Source organism: Rhinoderma darwinii, chromosome 13, assembly GCF_050947455.1.
Source record: "Rhinoderma darwinii isolate aRhiDar2 chromosome 13, aRhiDar2.hap1, whole genome shotgun sequence".
In the NCBI taxonomy this organism is placed as follows: domain Eukaryota; kingdom Metazoa; phylum Chordata; class Amphibia; order Anura; family Rhinodermatidae; genus Rhinoderma; species Rhinoderma darwinii.
The window spans coordinates 1,171,723-1,192,078 of NC_134699.1; the positions used below are offsets into that span (position 1 = coordinate 1,171,723).

The 20,356-nt window shown below is 48.6% G+C and overlaps 1 long non-coding RNA gene across 1 annotated transcript in view; it reads left to right on the forward strand.

Moving 5' to 3' along the window:
- The window catches only part of LOC142666214 (uncharacterized), a 183,891-nt gene extending 163,761 nt beyond the window's left edge, over positions 1-20,130 (forward strand). The window contains exon 3 of the long non-coding RNA XR_012851650.1: positions 19,744-20,130. This is a non-coding gene — a long non-coding RNA (uncharacterized LOC142666214). The remainder of the gene's footprint in view (positions 1-19,743) is intronic.
- The last annotated feature ends 226 nt before the right edge of the window (positions 20,131-20,356 follow it).

The following is a 20,356-nucleotide window of genomic DNA, read 5'->3' on the forward strand; positions in this document are numbered from 1 at the left end:
CTGCCCTGGACCTTGTCATGTATATACTGTATGTGGAGTTACTGACCTCCATGGTTCCCGGGTTATTTGCCCCATTCGTGTCCGTTCCCCAATGTAAGGCTCTTTCCGTGCTGTATAAATAATACATGATGATGATTGCGGCACATTGTGAGTATTGATGAGAACGAGCGCCGTCTGTTTTAATTTGCTGTATTGTATTTTTCCTTTATTAGTGGCTGTAAATCTGCTTTGTGTTTGCGTGATTCAATCAGCGGCGTCGCCCTCATCAGTAACGCTCGGGCCTGTCAGTGTAAATATCCCAATTCTCATATACAAGGCAGAATAATTTACTTACTGGCGTAGTCATCGGAGACGCGGCTCACAATTAGAGAAAGCAGCGTGATTTGAAAATGAGTTACAATTGATTGTGTTTCAGCGGAAATGAAGTTTGGAACGCGTTAATTAGATTGGCTCTAAACATCTGAGCCACAATAAGGCGAGCGACGAGCTGGGGGCACTGCTGCAAAGGAGACGCAATGTTTACCAAAAACGGATAATGTGATATTTAAAAGAGAATTAAAGTAATGCGCTAATGACACTATTATTTCTCAGAGGTGATGAGCAATATTTTCCCCATTAAGGTGGAATTACCGGCTGGAGGCTCGGACGGGGCTCGGGTTCTGCTGGTCTCACTGGGAAGCTAGAAGAACATTGCAATCCTGACCTGGAATAGGAACACTGAGGGGTCCTATGCACCCTGAGCAGTGGCGTCCCACCTCATGTTTACTGCTGAAAACCGCCAATCACCGCTTTTACTTTGTATAGAATATTGAGGGTTGTAACACACTAGGCGGATTTCATTGCAGAAAACAGTAGCAGCAGTGCAGTGACATTTGAACAAATCTCAGCCACAAACAGCAGAAAAAAATAGGCCGGAAAAAAGTTCATAAATTGACTTTTTTTTTGAGTTTTTTTATATCCGTAGCATGTCAATTTATGCTGCGGAATCGCTGCTCTTCTGTTGGGGGTAAAACCTGTAACAAAGAACCATGTGTTGCAACTTTTGCGGTGGAAGCGTTGCGATTCTGCCGCAAAAATCGCAAGTGAGAGAAAAAACAAACTATTTTTTATTGCAAATAATTAAAAAGCTTATACTTACCCCGGCCGTAGTCATGGCGACGCGTCCCTCTCTTCTGAGTGTAACACGGCCTCCTGGGATGACGTTTCACATTCTTTGTGACTGCTGCAGCCAATCAAAGGCTAAAGCAATCACAAGGACTACAGCGTCATCCCAGGAGGCCGGGCTATGCTCAGAAAAGAGGGATTCGTCGCCATGACTACGGCCGGGGGAAGGGTAAACTTTTTTTTTCGCCTTCAGTATTTCCGCAGTCAACATGCTGTCCATATAACTGCAATTTTTCTGACAGAATTCCCTACAGTTTCCAGGGTGGATATGATGCGTAGTTTTATGCAGCATATCCGCCTGCTGTATTCCTCCCCTTAAGTGATTGTGAAATAGTATAAAATACCTTAATTGTTTAATATGGAGTAACACACTGCTGACCCAGTAATAGTCTTGCTGCCTGTATTAAATGGGAGAAAAGAGAACAAGAGAAAAACTTGGTTATACTAACTGCCAGGAAACTGAGCAGAGGTACTCAATGCCAAGCAGCAGCTGCAAAAGCAAGTAAAAATGTAGGATGCATAAAAACAGAGACACAAAATCTGTGATACAAGAATAATATTGCTCCTCTATCAACCCACCATATCATGGATTTGAGGGAAATGAATATGGGGGACAGTATTGGACAAAAGGCTATAGAAGAGCTGCAGAGGATTCAAAGGCAGCAATTACATGAATACATGGGAATAGGAGGTCTCTGTTATAATGAGAGGCTAGAAACACTTTAGAGGCGATTTTATTAACATGTATAAATATTTACACGGTAAATATGAAGAACTTACATATGAGCCATTCATTCCAAGACTTGTACAGGAGACGTTCTGATAAATGGCGGCTCCATAATCAATATAGGAAAGGGTTCTTTACAGTAAGAGCAGTCCCACTATAGAATGCCCCACCCCAAGAAGTAGTGATGTCATATACAATGACGGAGAGGTCGGGACATTGATCACATGAGGATCGTTGATGAGTTATAGTTCATAGGTCAGGAGAGCGATGTTACAGACGTCCAATGATCTGACCTCCTTCCTCTGGATCGTACAGTAGAACGTGATGGACCCGTCTTAAAGTCATACTACGTCATGTTACTACCACTGCTCCCAGCTCAGGGGTCCCGGGCAGGCTTGGTGTTCCTATGCAGCGGTATTTTGGGGGGCATCTTTTCGGCCAGTCCTACATTCCCAGGAGCCCACCATGCTTCCCTGTAATGTAATGCAGTTACTAGGATTGCTCTATGCTTGGCGGGGTGGTCTCCAGTCATATTGTGAGCATTTTCCCTGCCGGACGTCCTCACTGTGTCTGGGAGGGGGGCCACAGTAAGTGAATGGTCTCCTTGGTGGTCCACGGTTTCTTATCTGTTGTTGAGTTTCTGTGGCAACGAGTAAAGTAACTGAGTGTAAAACTCATTAGTTTATGGGACCAACCCAAAACTTCTGAAACTCTGCTCCATTCCCAGCCGCCTAATGAGTCGATTTCTCATCCTGCCCTTTACATAATGGAGTTAAGAGCGCAGCTGTGTTTTATATGTGGCGTCGTCATTCGGCTCCGTGAACAGCATCATGCAAGGTCCTGTGTGTTTCCTGTAACAATTCTTATACTATTAAGGATGCTGAGTACTGTGTGTCCTATGTGCACTGTATATGAGGGGCGTAACGTGAAGATCCTGGACCCCAATACAACATCTGTAACAGCCCCCACCATGTGCTATTTATCATACTGGTGTCTTCTTACGTGGCCTTTGTGCTACCCCTGCACCCCCTATAGCTACACCCCCGCTGAATACTGTATGTTCTGTGTCTACTGAATACTCAGATTGTCCAGAGTCCTCACCTTTCTTTACACCATGCAATCCCACGGCAGCACAATGTAGGTGACTGTTTATGGAGCCTGTATCCTGCCAGCGCAGTAGTCACCTGTAGTTACTGACGTTGCCGGGGGGAGCTGATTTGTTTTATCAATTAAACCCCACTGAAGCCAAGAACAAAACGTCATCCACCAAGATCAGGGACCTGGGACAGCTTAATGTGTAGGATCCCAACAGTAGAATTCCCACCGAACACAGTTTTGTGTCATAGCAATCAGAGAGCTGAATTAGTGGAAAAGCCCTTGAAGACAAAGATTATCCATTGTGACGATGTCACTGCAGTGTATGGTGTCTGATTCACATAGATTGCATCCTGCTGTTTCAGAAATGATCAGAAGTGATGATCAAAAATGTAACGATTTATCAAACTAAATGTACAATGTATCAGTGTAGACAATCCGGCTGTAGACAATCTTATCTACGCTGATAGTAACAAAACCTCAGCTGTGAGAAGTATTAGGTCAGGATAGGATTTCAGTCTCTGGATTCATCAAATGTTTCCTATTCACTGACAGCAAGCAGAGATCTTAAAATGGTGCAAAATCTAGACTCAAAGTCTATTACAAAGTTTCATAGCTTTACATTATGTAAGGATTCAGTATAATGCACACAGGACGAGCTCTGAGAAATCTTTCTGATATGAAGTGAATTCTGTTTGTATTTTGTTTCATTGTTTTTCTGCTATAAATCTGCAGCGTGAAGAATGTGACTTCACCTCATATAAACCAGGATCCGCCCCGCGACTGAACCTGTATGTAAAGCTCCGCCGAATCACACCATCCAAAATATAAAATATCTTATCAGTGTTTGGAATGAAAAACTGCGAGGGCGACCCTGCTCAATGCTGCAGCACCATACCGCCGCCACAGTCACATCGCTGCTGAAACACCAGCATTATACTGAAAATTGGGTAAATCTGGTCTAGCCACTGCTTAGGGGCAGAAGTAGGAGCTGCACCCAGGACCTGGTGCCAAAGGAGGACCAATAGCCACATAAAAAGACACCATTAATATAAAGAGCACATTTTAGATTTTGCATTGGCCCCAGGACTGTCCAGAACATAAATCACCAAACCAAGCTCTGTGCAGACACTGAACAAGCAAGGAATCATGGGAGATTTCAGCTCTTTAGCCTAGGGAGTTCAGCTCTGGAGCATAATACAAGATGTAACTCAGGATTAGTACAAGATAATGTAATGGCGGGGTAGGGAGACAGACAGGTGAGACTTAATCTACCTGCAACCCAGTCTTTGCTTACTTGCACGGCCCGTCCTAGGCGATGGCGTACAACTGGGCGACATTCCCTACACTCAATATGTGCACGACAGACAACACAGGGCAAGGGTACACTGAAGTGGTAGCAGATCGAGTCACTCCAGCAGACCTAGGCACAGATGCAGGCTGATTAACCACGGGCGTCGACACAGAAGCTGTGTCTTGCAAATCCTTTACAGTACCTCCACCTTTTATGAGGGGCCACTGGACCCTTCCTAGGTGGACCTGGCTTGTTGGGGAACCGAAGATGGAACTTCCTGAGCAATAGCCCGGCGTGAACATCCCGGGTGGGTACCCAAGTCCTCTCCTCAGGCCCGTATCCTCTCCAATGGACCAGGTACTGGAGAGAGCCTTGGACCATCCTGCTGTCCACAATCCTGGCCACCTCGAATTCTACCCCTTCAGGAGTGAGAACAGGGACCGGAGGTTTCCTCGAGGTAGCCAAGGACGGGGAGCAGGTTTTCAATAGGGAGGCATGGAACACGTTGTGTATTTGAAAAGACGGGGGTAACTCCAGTCGGAAGGAGACAGGGTTAAGGACTTCAATGACCTTGTACGGCCCTATATACCGGGGAGCAAATTTTTTGGACGGATCTTTAAGGCGCAAATTTTTTGAAGACAGCCACACCAGATCCCCGACCACAAACAAGGGGTTAGAAGAATGTCTCTTATCTGCCTGAGTCTTTTGCATACTCTGGGATGCCTCAAGGTTCTTCTGAACCTGTGCCCAGACTGTGCACAGTTCCCGATGAACGACATCTACCTCGGGATTGTTGGAACCACCAGGTGAAACGGAGGAGAACCATGGATTAAACCAAAATTACAGAAAAATGGGGAGACCCCTGACGAGTTACTGCCCCGGTTATTAAGGGAGAATTCGGCGAGGGGAATGAATGAGACCCAATCATATTGACAGTCAGAGATAAAACACCTTAAATATTGTTCTAGAGACTGATTAGTCCTCTCGGTTTGGCCATTAGTTTCAGGATGGAAGGCCGAGGAGAAGGACAGATCAATCTCCAACTTTTTACAGAAGGCTCTCCAAAACAATGAAACAAATTGCACCCCTCTGTCAGAAAAAATATTGACAGGGACCCCATGAAGACGCAGGATGTGTTTGACAAACAAGGTAGCTAACGTCTTGGCATTGGGTAGTTTCTTGAGGGGTACAAAGTGGGACTTCTTGCTGAAGCGGTCTACTACAACCCACACCACCGACTTGCCTTGGGATGGAGGCAGATCGGTGATAAAATCCATGGAGATATGGGTCCAAGGTCTCTGGGGAATGGGCAAAGAACAGTAAGCCCGCTGGTCGGGACCTGGGAGTCTTGGACCTAGCACAAATTTCACAAGCGGCGACGTAGGCCTTAACGTCTTTAAGCAACCCAGGCCACCAATAGGTTCTAGAAATGAGGTGCTTGGTACCCAGGATGCCTGGATGGCCAGATAGTGCGGAGTCATGATTCTCCCTGAGTACCCTTAGCCGGAATTGCAGGGGAACAAACAGCTTGTTCTCAGGAAGGTTCCCGGGAGCTGAACCTTGATCAGCCGCACTTTCGGAGGCTAAGTCAGAATCAACAGAGGAAATGATTATACCTTGGGGCAAAACACAAGCAGGATCTTCCTCCGAAGGAGGGCTGGCCATGAAGCTACGTGACAGTGCATCAGCTTTAATATTCTTAGACCCAGCACTATAGGTGACCAGAAAGTTGAATCTAGTAAAAAACAACGCCCATCGAGCTTGTCTCGGGTTTAGCCTCCGGGCAGATTCTAGGAAAACCAGATTCTTGTGGTCGGTAAGGACCGTTACCTTCTGCCTAGCCCCCTCCAGGAAGTGGCACCACTCTTCAAATGCCCATTTAATGGCTAAGAGTTCGCGGTTGCCAACGTCATAGTTACTCTTAGTGGCGGCGAACTTCCTGGAGAAGTAGGCACAGGGACGGAGATTGGTGAGAGACCTAGTACCCTAGGACAAGACAGCACCCACTCCCACCTCGGAGGCTTCAACTTCCGCAATGAATGGCTCCATTTGGTTACGCTGAATCAGCACTGGGGCAGAGACAAAGCACCTCTTAAGGACCTCAAAAGCCTGGACAGCCTCAGGAGGCCAGTGGAGGAGATCAGCACCTTTGCGAGTAAGGTCCGTAAGAGGCTTAGCGATGACCGAGAAGTTAGCAATAAATCTCCTGTAATAATTAGCGAACCCCAGGAAGCACTGTAAAGCCTTCAGGGAGGCAGGTTGGACCCATTCCTCCACAGCCTGAACCTTGGCAGGGTCCATGCGGAATTCGTTAGGAGTGAGGATTTAACCCAAAAATTGTATCTCCTGCACCCCAAACACATTTTTCAGTTTTAGCAAAGAGTTTGTTTTCCCTAAGGGCCTAGAGCACCTTCCTGACATGCTCAATGTGGGAGGACAAGTCCTTGGAAAACACCAGTATGTCATCAAGGTACACTACAAGAAATACCCCCAGGTAGTCTCTTAAAATCTCATTTATGAAATTCTGGAAGACCGCGGGAGCATTGCACAACACAAAGGGCATGACGAGGTATTCGAAATGACCTTCGGGCGTGTTAAACGCAGTCTTCCACTTATCCCCTTCCCTTATTCGGATAAGGTTATACGCCCCCCGACGATCAAACCTCGAGAACCATTGGGCCCCCTGAACCTGATTGAAGAGATCAGGAATCAAAGGAAGGGTATACCCTTTCCTTACAGTGACCTTATTCAAGCTCCGGTAATCGAAGCACGGCCTAAGACCACCATCCTTCTTCCCTACGAAGAAGAAGCCAGCACCTACCGGAGAAGTAGAGGGGCGAATGTAACCCTTGGCCAGGGATTCCTGGATATACTCTCTCATGGCTTCACGTTCAGGACAAGAGAGATTAAATATCCTACCTTTAGGAATCTTAGCTCCTGGTACCAAATCGATTGCGCAATCGTACTCTCTAAGAGGAGGTAACACTTCGGAGGCCCCCTTAGAGAAAACATCAGCGAAGTCCTGAACAAACTCATGTAGATTGTTCACCTCCTCAGGGAGAGAAATAAAATTAATAGAAAAAGATAATCCCTGCATCACCAGTACAGAGCACTGCTCCAAATGCATGGAGCCAACCATGAGTTCAAATACAGGGGTATGCTGTGTAAAATAACCATTAGCAAGTAGAGTGGAGTCGATACCCACTACCGGGACAGGTTTAGGCAAATCAATCAATTGTATAGATAGAGACATAGCAAATTCCACAGACATAATATTAGCAGAAGACCCTGAATCCACGAAGGCACTGCCGGTGGCAGACCTACCCTCAAAGGAGACCTGAAAGGGAAGCAAGATCTTATTAGGCTTCATATTTACGGGAAATACCTGTGCGCCCAAGCGACCTCCCCGATGGTCACTTAGGCGCGGAAGTTTTCCAGCTGATTATTCTTACGCCTAGGACAGTCGTTCACTTGATGCTTGTCATCCCCACAGTAGAAGCAGAGACCGTTCTTCCTGCGGAACTTTCTAAGTTGTTGGGGAGACACGGAGGCCCCGAGTTGCATTGGTTCATACGAGTTTTCCGTGGAAGAACGAAGCAACGGAAACTCGGGGGCCATCATAGGGGAGCCAGAGGAGAAGGCACAAAAACGTTCAAGTCGTCGTTCCCTGAGACGTCGGTCAAGACTTACCGCTAAAGCCATAACCTGATCTAGAGAGTCCGAAGAGGGATAACTAACTAACAGGTCTTTCAGGGCGTTCGACAAACCCAATCTAAACTGGCACCTCAAGGCAGGGTCATTCCAGCGAGAAGCTATACACCACTTCCTAAAGTCAGAGCAATACTCCTCCACAGGTCTCTTACCCTGACGTAAGGTCACCAGCTGACTCTCGGCAAAGGCAGTCTTGTCAGTCTCGTCATAGATGAGCCCGAGAGTAGAAAAAAAAAGGTCAACAGACGAAAGTTCAGGAGCGTCAGGAGCCAAGGAGAAGGCCCATTCCTGGGGGCCGTCCTGGAGCCGGGACATAACTATACCCACTCGCTGGTTCTCAGAACCTGAGGAGTGGGGTCTTAAACGGAAATAGAGCCTACAACTCTCCCGGAAGGAGAAAAAAGTCTTCCGGTCCCCTGAGAACTGGTTAGGCAACTTGAGGTGGGGTTCAAGAGGTGAGGTGGGGGGCACTACCTGGGTAGCATCACGCTGGTTGCACTTCTGAGCCAGGTCTTGGACCTGTAGGGAGAGACCCTGCATTTGCTGAGCCAGGGCCTCAAGGGGGTCCATGTTTGTATCAGGAACCAGGGTAGAAATGGTATTTGGGCCTGTAATTATGTAATGGCGGGGTAGGGAGACAGACAGGTGAGCCCTAATCTACCCGCAACCCAGTCCCTGCCTACTTGCACGGCCCGTCCTAGGCGACGGTGTACAACTGGACGACGGTCCCTACACTCAATATGTGCACGACAGACAACACAAGGCAAGGGTACACTGAAGCAGGGAAGTGGGGCAGTTGCCCACGGCAACACCGTGAGCAACAGGAGAGTGAACGAGCCGAGTCAAACCAGGAGAGTGCGTGGTAACAAAAGCAGAGCAGAAGAATAGTAGTCAGTCAAGCCAGGGTCGATATGAAGCAGAGGTCAATTGTATATAGCAGGAACAGCAGATCCAGGAAACAGGAGAATCACAGGCAAAGGACAAGCAGCAAATTAAGGTATACATAGACCAAGGACGGGAGCTAGAACCGTCTGGCAAGGCTGTGATAGGTTCTCCCACTTCTCAACCTACCAGCCTGAGTGGTAGCAGATCGAGTCACTCCAGCAGACCTAGGCACAGATGCAGGCTGATTAACCACGGCGTCGACACGGAAGCTGTGTCTGGTAAATCCTTTACAGATAAGTAATGTAATGTATGTACACAATGATTCGACCAGCAGAATAGTGAGTGCAGCTCTGTATTATAATACAGGATATAACTCAGGATCAGTGCAGGATAAGTAATGTAATGTATGTACACAGTGACTCCACCAGAAGAATAGTGAGTGCAGCTCTGGAGTATAATACAGGATATAACTCAGGATCAGTACAGGATAAGTAATGTAATGTATGTACACAGTGACTCCACCAGCAGAATAGTGAGTGCAGCTCTGGAGTATAATACAGGATGTAACTCAGGATAAGTAATGTAATGTATGTACACAGTGACTCCACCAGCAGAATAGTGAGTGCAGCTCTGGAGTGGGTGGAGTAGGACGTGTGGAGAGAGCTGCTGAGACTTCCGTGCAGGCCTTGGATCCAGGGACTTTCCTTATCCTATCTGCCCAGGCCTCAAACCATCTGCCTGGGCTTGGAAAGTACCCTGAGGGGGGTTCCATCCTAGGATGGAGCCTCAGACCTCTACCTCCCGGAGCATGCCAGCGGGGGGTAGAGGGTCATCCCAGCTGGCTGGGAATATGAAAACAGTCGCGGGGGTGAGGAGATCATCTCGGGGCAAGGCTGTCCTGGCTCCCCCTGACGCTGGAACCCTGGATAAGGGTATGGAGACGCGGTCCGGCATGGTGATCGAGGTGTTGTCGTCTGGAGAAGGACCAGCACCGTCCGGACATTTGGATGACGGTCGTGTGGAGGAATGGGGACAGCTGAGGACCGGAGAGACGGTGGAGAACTTCAGCTCCCGTCTGGCTATGCGGTTGGAGGAGTATCGGGACCTCAGGAAGTCGCTGCAACGGCTCCGTGCGGACTTGGCGGTCGCCAGAGGAAGGGCTGCAAAATGCACAGGAGGTAAGAGGTCCCGATACCGTTTAAATGTGAAATCCTTGTTGGAGGAAATAAAAGAAGTGGAAGAGAGACGTGAGGAGATTTTGGCAGGCGGAGGGGTGTTTGGAGAAAAGTTAAAAAACGAAGAGAGGTTTGCCGAGATGGCAGCACCTATAAAAATAGAAAGTGTGGAGGAAGACACAGCAAAGGAAAATGTGGGGGAGAAAATGGAGCATGAGAATGTAAAGTCCAGAGAAGGCTCAGATTCTGAGGCACCCAGGAGCAGTGAGGAGGAGGAGGGTGGACTCACAGCTGGGAGAAATCAAGAGTGTTTTGATACTGACAGTGAGCGGCCTCCAGGATTACTCACTCAGATCCGTAACGTGGAGTCGCCGGTATCCTTCCAGGGATTTTGTTTCGGTGCGGAGTTACCCGCAGAGGAGGAAAAGGAAAAGAAAAAAAAATTTAAGAAGAAAAAAAAGGAAAAGGAAAAAAAATCTGCTAAAGGTTCATTTAAACTTGTGTATACAGCAAGATCCTTCCTGTGCTCTGAGCCTGATGCAAGTCAGGATCAGAGCGCAGGTCCCGCAAGACCCCCAGCTCAAGCCTCTGCAGTGGGGCTGGAGCGGGAATGCGGGGAGAGTGTTACGGGTCCGGCATTAGAACACGTGGTGGTCAAAATGGCGCCGGACGCCAACCCCTGCAAAGGGGGCGGTACTGGTGGCCTGGTGACGCCAGGGGGTGTGTCCCCGTGTCCGGTGAATGGCGAGCCCGGGAAACTGGTCTCTGATGCGAGTCAGCGGTCTGGAGAACGGGTAAACCAGAAACCGGATGTGGTGTCTGAAAGCCGGAAGTCTGTCGGTGTCAAGCCGTCATACGTTCCGGACAAGGGCGGTCACAGAGGGGGCTCCGGCTCTGTTGGCCACTCCTCTGTGGGAGGGGGGAGTGGTCCGGCGCCGGAGGCGGCTCCAGTGACGTCAGTGGCTCCTTCGTCCGCATCACTGAAAAGTGGTGTAGGCGAGAAGGGGGCTGCTGGCGTCGGGGGCGGCGGTGGCCCCTTTCCCAAAAATGTTCCGCACATAGAAAAGATGGAGGTTAATGAGGCGGAGGGCACAGCGGGGACACCGCTTATAACATCTGGTGGCGTCCCTGCAAAGGTGCCTGATGATGCGGAGACTGAAGCAGTGTCTACCCACACAAAATGCACAGAAAAAATACATAACATAGAACCAGGCCTGGCCAGAAGGATGACTGCAGGGGGACCTGGTGGGTTAAATAAAAAAGTTGCGGCTGTGGATGTGGGAACTGCTGGGGGTATGCAGGTGTCTGTAAATAAAGATGCTGGAGTGTCTGCTGGTAATGGGGTGTTGAGTGCTGTGTCTGTAGGTGGTGAGGTGGTGGGTGGTGGGGATGGGGTATCAACCAGGGGCAATGGGCCTGGCGCTCCTCTTGCTGTGACATCCGGCAGGTCTTATGCTGGTGTGGCAGCGGGGGGACAGCGGGCCCACCCATCTTCATCCTCAAGGTCCGGGGACGGTAACTTGCAACAACGTCTCTTGGACGCTTTAAGAGAGGGAAAGCAAACCCTAACCATAGGGGGAGTGCAGAAGGACCTGTCTTTCTGGATAGACAGATATGGTCTAAATGCCTTCCGAGAGCAACGAGGAGATCAGTGGTCGCTCCCAACAGCCGGGCAGGCTGTAGCCAGGAGGAATGTGGTCCGTCTCCGGTGGCGTGGCAATGATGCGTGCCCTCCCAGAAAGAGGGTGGTGGAGCTGCTGCTGGGGATGGGCTTCAAGGCGAGTGACATCTTTGCCTTGATACATCCTCATGGCTCGGTCGAGTTTGACATCAGCTTTGTTCACCTAGGGGGCCTTGAGGTCTTCTGGGGGAACTACGAGCTGATGAAGGACGAGCCTGGCTGGCGAGACTTTGCTGCACAAGCAATTTCTCGCCAAAGTGGTCCCAAGAGAGTGACCGTTCTTACCCGTAACGAGTCACTCTCTTGTATTGATATCATGACCTGGTTGGGAAGGTACGGAGAGGTAGTAGAGATGCCACGGAAGAACATGGATGAGTTTGGCATCTGGTCAGGGGCCTGGACGTTCATGGTTAAACTAAAGCGTCTGGGACAGACGGTGTCCCACATACCATCGTCTGCTTTCCTGGGAAGAGATCGGATCCTTGTCTTCTACCAGGGGCAGCCGAAGTTGTGTCACCGGTGTGGCGACCCCTCACATTTGAGTGCAGGCTGCAAGGTGCAGAAGTGTGCTCATTGTGGGGGGATTGGTCATCTAGCCGCATCGTGTGACCGTATTCGCTGCAACCTGTGTGGTGACTTAGGTCACCCGTTCAGTCGGTGTCCTCGCTCTGTTGTCAATGCCTGTTCCAAACCTGCGGAGGATGAAAGGAGGGAGGCCTCCGTGGGTGAGGGTGCGGGCAGGGACGATGGGGCACAGGGGCAAGGGAAGAATGCAAAGAAGGGTCCCCCTTCTCGCCAGAGAAGGGCGGAGAAGCGAAGGAAGGAGAGGATTTGGAGGGCGCTCCAGGAAACTGGGACGACCTCTGATTCGGATCTGGATGCCCCCCCTGAAGCTGATGCCCCTGGGGAGGCCGAATTGAACGGGGAGATGAGGAGGATCCAAAGGGAGCAGAGGGCTGAGGACTCTCAGTCCTCCCACTATGAAAGTGTGGGAGAGGAAGAGAGGACTCAGCCTACAGCAAAAGGGACACCGGGCAAAACCCAAGGGCCAAATACATCTGGCCCCGCCCTGGCCCAGGAAGGTAAATCCTGTACCCCCCTGGTGCGCTCTACTGATCGATACCATGCTCTCGTGGACATTCCAGCCTCTCATACTAAGAGGGAGGGCATGGTAGGGCACCCTAGAGTCGTTGAGCCTCCCCTGCTGCAGGGGCCGTTGCCCCCAGAGGGGGAGGTTGACCCGGAACTTGGGGATGAAGATGGGAATAGGGTGGTGAGTATGGACTCCTCAGTTTGCAAGAAGCGAGGCAAAGAAGGGGGGTCCTCATCAGATAGAGGAGGGGGTGGGAAGAAGAAAGCCGTCTAACTCAAACATCCATGATGGCGGCACCCACTCCGTTGACGCTGGCATCAATTAACGTTGCCAGCATTAAGTCAGATAGGGCGAGATTTGCAGCCTTTGATTTTCTTGGCCGAGTTGAAGCCGACATTTTGTTTTTGCAGGAGACCAGGCTGTCACTTTTGGCAGACGTCGTTAAATCTAGGAGGGAGTGGCGACGCGGGCCCTCCTACTGGTCTCTTGCGGCTGAGCCCTATAGCGGAGTGGCGGTCCTTTTCACCGCACCGGTAACATGCCGACGGATGATTGAGTTAGAAATGGGGAGGTGCTTGATCTTAGATGTCCTCATGAGGGGACAGGAATTAAGACTAATCAATATATACGGACCCCAGAGCAAATGGGACCGTAAAAGTCTCTTCATGAGGATTAAGCCTTTCCTTTTTTCAGGTCGACAAGTTATCTTTGGAGGGGACTTCAATACTGTCATGAGACCCCGAGATAGAGGAGGTTCCGGAGATAAAAAATTGACCTACGATAGTGTAGCATTAAAAAATATAGTTAGCGATGCTCGCCTGGTGGATATCCACATCAGGCATACCCCAGGCCACTCGGGTTTCACCTATCGTAGAGGTAGTTGTAGGTCTAGGATAGACAGGTTTTTCTTGAAGGAGGAAGCCATCTCTTCACCAGTGTCCGTTGTTGAGGTGGAGTTCTCCGATCACTGTATGATTATTTTCTCTTTGAACATTGCAGAGTCCCTCCAGATGGGAAGAGGTATATGGAGGCTGAATTCTACTCTCTTGGAAGAAGCGGAGATAAGACAGGCCTTTGAGGATTTTCTTCAGAGCCAGGTACCTTTGTTGGATCTCAGTGGTACTACGTCTGAGTGGTGGGAGTTGTTTAAAGTCCGGGTGGCAGGATTTTTCCGCAGGCTCTCAAGCCTCAGGTCCATGAGTAGGTACCGCCTATATCAGGAACTGAGGGGGAAACTCGAACATCTGGTCTCAACCGGGGGTAGTGGGGAGGAGATCTCCGTGGTGAAAGCTTTGCTCAGGAGGTGTCAGTATGATAGGCACACATCTTTAGTTCTTGAGAGGGATTTCGGGAAGTACCGCTCGCCCGACCCCTACAGGAACTGTAAGATGTCAGTGAGTCGTAAGGTTGTGACAGGACTGATTGATAGTACAGGATCTCTGAAGAGATCCAAATCAGGGATCTTGGAGGTCGTCAGATCCTTCTACTCGCACCTCTTGGGGAAGCAAGATCCAAACCGAGACGAGATGTCGGCTTTCCTGGCTGAAACCATCCCTGAGCCAGGGGTAGACCCCTCTCTCGGTGTTTTGATAGACTCGATCAAGGAAGAGGAAGTTGGATTGGCGATTGATGGGCTTGCCCTCAAAAAATCGCCAGGGCCGGATGGCTTAACATCCGAGTTTTATAAGACTTTTAAAGGAACCCTAGTTCCCCTCTTGACTGAGGTGTTTAATGAGTGCCTTTCCTTGGGTACTTTGCCAATGTCAATGAGGAGGTCGGCCTTGATCGTTTTATCGAAGGGTAAAGACTCGACCCGTATTGAGAATTGGCGTCCCATAGCGCTGCTCAATACGGACAGAAAGGTTCTCGCAAAGGTGCTGTTTAATCGGCTGGTGAAGTTTGCATCCCGGCTCCTTTCGCCGGTCCAGCATTGCTCTGTTCCAGGCCGCAGCACATTTAGTGCTGTCCTCAGTGTCAGAGAGGCAGTGGAGCAGGGAAATTCTGGTCGGTGGGAGGGGTACATCCTGTCCTTGGACCAGGCCAAGGCTTTTGACCGGGTGGACCACGAGTACCTCTGGTCGGTCCTTCTGAGGTACGGCCTACCGGGGGGGTTTGTCAATTGGCTACAGACCTTATACACTGGGGCTGAGACTTTTGCGCTGGTGAACGGTTGGGTTGGAACCCCCTTTGAGGTTGGGTCTGGTGTCCGCCAGGGTTGTCCCTTGAGCCCTTTGCTATATGCGTTCGCAATTGATCCTTTTCTTAAAAGGATCGATCGTGGGCCATTGGCGGGAGTCGGGGCCGGCCTGGAGGGGCCGGAGGCCACTCAGAGGGTGGTTGCGTACGCAGACGACGTCTCCATTTTTGTCTCCTCGAGAGGGGAGGCAGAGTGGGTGATGTCGGAAGTGGAGCGTTACTCGTTGGCATCTGGGTCCAAGATCAACCGGGATAAGTGCAAAAGTCTCTGGCTGGGAGGAGGAGATCCTGGTTTTGATCTCCCGGACACCCTTCCAGAGCCTCAGGGGTCTGCTAAGATCTTAGGAGTCGAATTTGGCCCGGGTGATTACCCCAAGAAGAACTGGGAGGATAGGCTGAATCTAGTTGCCCAGAAGGTCGACCAATGGAAGGGTTGGTCCTTAACCCTGAGGGAAAGGGTTCACTTGGCCAAGGCCTACCTGGTGCCCATGTTGCTTTACCTGGGTAGTGTGTGCATCTTGCCAGAACCTCTCTGGACTCGGGTCTATAGCCTGTTCTTCCAGCTGTTATGGGGGAACAGGCTCAACCTAATCAAGAGGGAGGTTACTTACCTACCAAGGACACTAGGCGGGTTAGGTATGGTTAACCCGGTGGTGTTCCTAGTGAACACCTTTGTTAAGATCAACCTGGCAAACCTCTGGCAAGAGAGGGCTCCTTGGTGGATATCCTCCTGCAGGGGGTGGTTTCGGCCTTTCTTCCAGGAATGGGAGAGAGGAGGGCAAGTGAAAGACCTGCGTACACCTCACGGACATCTCCCGGCTTATGCCACCCTGGCGCTGAAGATTGTTCGCCGGTGGGGTCTGGAGGTGTGGGAGATCAGGACCATGTCGAGAAAATTTCTTGACAGGAGGGTCCTGATGACCCACTTCCAGAAGCCCCTGGCGCTCAAAGACTGCCCAAGTAGTGACCTCGGGGTGGGATTAAAACTTTTAAATTCAGCGAGGATTCCCCAGAAGTTTTGGGATCTGGCTTGGCGTTGCTTCCATGGGAGACTGTATGTGAGGGGCAATCTAAAGTGCAGAAGCTCTGATGATCGGGATTGCCCCCGGGAGGAGTGCGGCGGAGTGCTGGAAAGCATGGAGCATTTCCTGCTTCATTGCCCTTTCAATACAGAGGTATACAAAAGGGTGGGAGCCTCCATTGGTTGGCCAGGCCTAACCAGCCTCTCCTATGCTGGGTGGGCCTATGGAGTGTTCGGAGACCTCGGTGGTAGGGACCATTGCACCTTGTTTCTAGTCAGTATAGTGGTCAGGCACTTTATGTGGAATGCACGATGTCTAGTTTCTACCCAGAAGAAAATCCTCCTAGTGGATGAGGTTGTTAGCAATATCATGGGTGACCTGGTGAAGGTGCATTCTTTGGAGGTTGGCAGATTGGGAGCATCCAAAGCCTCTCGTCTTTGGAGGGGCTTTTCCTTTTGGGTGCCTTAATGTGTCTGCCTTCATGAGGGAGGGGGGGGTCGTCACCGGTGCTCAACTGGAGGTGGGGGTCTGCGTTCCGCTGAGGCACCAAAAAAAAAAAAAAAATATAGCGATAGGGCTCGGAATAAGGGAAAGGTGAGGGTCAGCATAGGGTCAGCTTTCAATAGGGTCAAGAAAGGGCTAGTAATAGGGTAAGGAGATAGGGCAAGCGATAGGGAGGGTGCAGCGGTGGACGTGGTACCTTGGCCTCTGGGGGGGTGCTGGGGGGGGGCTTTCCCTTCTCTCTATCTGGTGATGGGCTAGGTAAGCACAGGAAGATTTTTGTTTTGTTTAGGATTGAAATGGCAGGAAAAAGGTTTACAAGCGACCGAACTTGGTGCTTTCGGGTACGGTGTATTTTGTATATGGTTTGGTATTTGGACAAGTTGGTGATGTGTATTGTATTATATTGTAAAAATGTTGTTAGAATAGGGATAGACTTAAGGGGGTTAATAGATAGGTTGGGAGGGGTCGGGGGGGGGGGGGTTTGCCTGACCCAGCCCCGGACTATGCGGACATGGGAGGACATGGGGCGGGGGGCTGGGCTGGGGTGTTGGGTGTGGTGGTGGGGGCCAGCATCTGGACTATGCGGACGTGAGAGGACATGAGGCGAGATGCTGGCTGGGGTGGTGGAGTTTAGGTAAGAAGGGTAAGGTTAAGGAAAGTCAGGATGTGTATAGTGTGATTAAAAAAAAAATAAATAAATTAAAAAAAAATTAAAAAAAAAATATAAAAAAAAAAAAAAAAAAATTGGGATTAGTATTATTATATTTTGGATTGTTTTTGTTATTATTATTATTATTATTATTATTATTATTTTATTTGTTATTATTATGTTGTTTGATTATTATTATTATCATCATTATTATGTTGTTTCTTTAGGCCCTTGGTTGACGCGGGTCGGGGGATTTTCTGTTGGTACTTTGGATTACGTTTATATGATGTTTGTATATATTCTAGCTATTGTTTAGCTTCGGATGAAGTGTAGATGTAAGTATATAAGAGTGGGGTGTATGTGGCCGGGTCTGGTACAGTTTTCTCTTCTCATATACAGAGATGTATATAAGAAAATTTGTTTATAAGAATTGGGTTGTGACTTTTTGGTTATATGGAATTAGTTATGTATTTGTTTTTCAGTTTATGTTTTGTAAATTTATATAAAATAAAGAGATACAGGATATAACTCCGGATCAGTACAGGATAAGTAATGTAATGTATGTACACAGTGACTCTACCAGCAGAATAGTGAGTGCAGCTCTGGAGTATAATACAGTATATAACTCAGGATCAGTGCAGGATAAGTAATGTAATGTATGTACACAGTGACTCCACCAGCAGAATAGTGAGCGCAGCTCTGGAGTATAATACAGGATATAACTCAGGATCAGTACAGGATAAGTAATGTAATGTATGTACACAGTGACTCCACCAGCAGAATAGTGAGTGCAGCTCTGGAGTATAATACAGGATATAACTCAGGATCAGTACAGGATAAGTAATGTATGTACACAGTGACTCCACCAGCAGAATAGTGAGCGCAGCTCTGGAGTATAATACAGGATATAACTCAGGATCAGTACAGGATAAGTAATGTAATGTATGTACACAGTGACTCCACCAGCAGAATAGTGAGTGCAGCTCTGGAGTATAATACAGGATATAACTCAGGATCAGTACAGGATAAGTAATGTATGTACACAGTGACTCCACCAGCAGAATAGTGAGTGCAGCTCTGGAGTATAATACAGGATGTAACTCAGGATCAGTGCAGGATAAGTAATGTAATGTATGTACACAACGACTCCACCAGCAGAATAGTGAGTGCAGCTCTGGAGTATAATACAGGATGTAACTCAGGATCAGTACAGGATAAGTAATGTAATGTATGTACACAGTGACTCCACCAGCAGAATAGTGAGTGCAGCTCTGGAGTATAATACAGGATATAACTCAGGATCAGTACAGGATAAGTAATGTAATGTATGTACACAGTGACTCCACCAGCAGAATAGTGAGTGCAGCTCTGGAGTATAATACAGGCTATAACTCAGGATCAGTACAGGATAAGTAATGTAATGTATATACACAGTGACTCCACCAGCAGAATAGTGAGTGCAGCTCTGGAGTATAATACAGGATGTAACTCAGGATCAGTACAGGATAAGTAATGTATGTACACAGTGACTCCACCAGCAGAATAGTGAGTGCAGCTCTGGAGTATAACACAGGATATAACTCAGGATCAGTACAAGATAAGCAATGTCTTATAGATGTAACTTGTGATATAGAGGTGGCCATGGGCATTAATTTATAAGATCTCAGTTTCTGCATCTGTGTTTAGACCATTTATTTTCTGATCAGCAATTCTTCTTGTTGTTATGTAGTGACTGTGTGATGTCAGACAGTGATGTCATCATTCATTTACATGGTTGGATTCTATTGTCCTGCACCTGGAGTGAATTATTGATTATTTCTGTCCCTTCAGTTTGCTCTTAGCTTCACATGTGATTGGCGGCTTGGCTACTGTAAGGATTAATAATTCTCATTTATTGCTTCACAACAGGGAGAAATAAGAAATAATCTCCCATCTGTTTCTGATCATTGACGCAACTGAACTGTGAATGTAACATAGAGCGGCAGAGAGAGGCTGAGTGCAGGGTAAAGCATCACTACACTGTCTGACGTGTATGTGGCCTCAGCACTGGAATGCTATATAACGATAGCTGCAGATTATTTTCTTGCTGCTTCAGTGCAAAATTTGTTGCTAAAATGTACAGAAACAGTGCTGCCCCCTACAGGCTGCCCCCTCAGTTGTGCTGTGGCCATGGCAGGATCACAGTTTTGATTCCTTGAGACACTTTGTCATTAGTTTATGATTTGTTAAAGCCTCAGCGCCATTATACAAACACGTAATCTTGTGGAATTAACGAGATGCTTTTAAGGTCATTAAAATCTCATTTGTGAGTGAAGAAATGTGTCGCGGCTGGCACTGCCCCCTGCCCATGCCAGTGATGTGAGAACAATAAAGGACGCTGCTCATTTATAACAACCAGTGTGGACATGGTATCCATTCCCGGGCGCTGGAGCTGAGGGTTAAGCACTTCCTTTGTTACCTAATACTTAAATGCTACCACTTATTCAGCGCTGAAATTGATATGCGACACAAACCGTGCAGGACTCTAACAAAGTGTGTTTATATTAGGACTAAGCGAGTGGACTGAGCAGGTGGCTCCTCGCAACCTTAATCTCCTCTGCCTTGACTCGATGTTGGCTGAGGATCAAGACGTGGAAGCATTTCTGGATACAGGCGCTGCCAACCGCAGATACGTTGGGGAATATTTCCGAGAGGCCAATGGCTCCGCTCTAAAATCTGCAGTGATTTCACTCAAACATGGAAAGTATTCTTTTTTCGAAATGTGATGTAAACGAATAGAAATGACATCCATGACGGAAACCGCGACCTCGCTGCTGCCTCCGGTTATCTACACAATGTGACGTGTCCCAAAGACCAAGCAAACTGCAACATAAACCAATAAGACAATACTCCACGATACAATGTATCTGTGTAAAATAAAATCCCCTGTCCAAATGTTGTCACATGGTGCGGTCTATTGTCCAGATGTGGACACCTGATGCGGTCTATTGTCCAGATGTGGACACTGTGGTCACATGGTGCGGTCTATTGTCCAGATGTGGACACTGTGGTCACATGGTGCGGTCTATTGTCCAGATGGTGTCACTGTAGTCACATGGTGCAGTCTATTGTCCAGATGTGGCTACTGTTGTTACATGGTGCGTTCTATTGTCCAGATGGG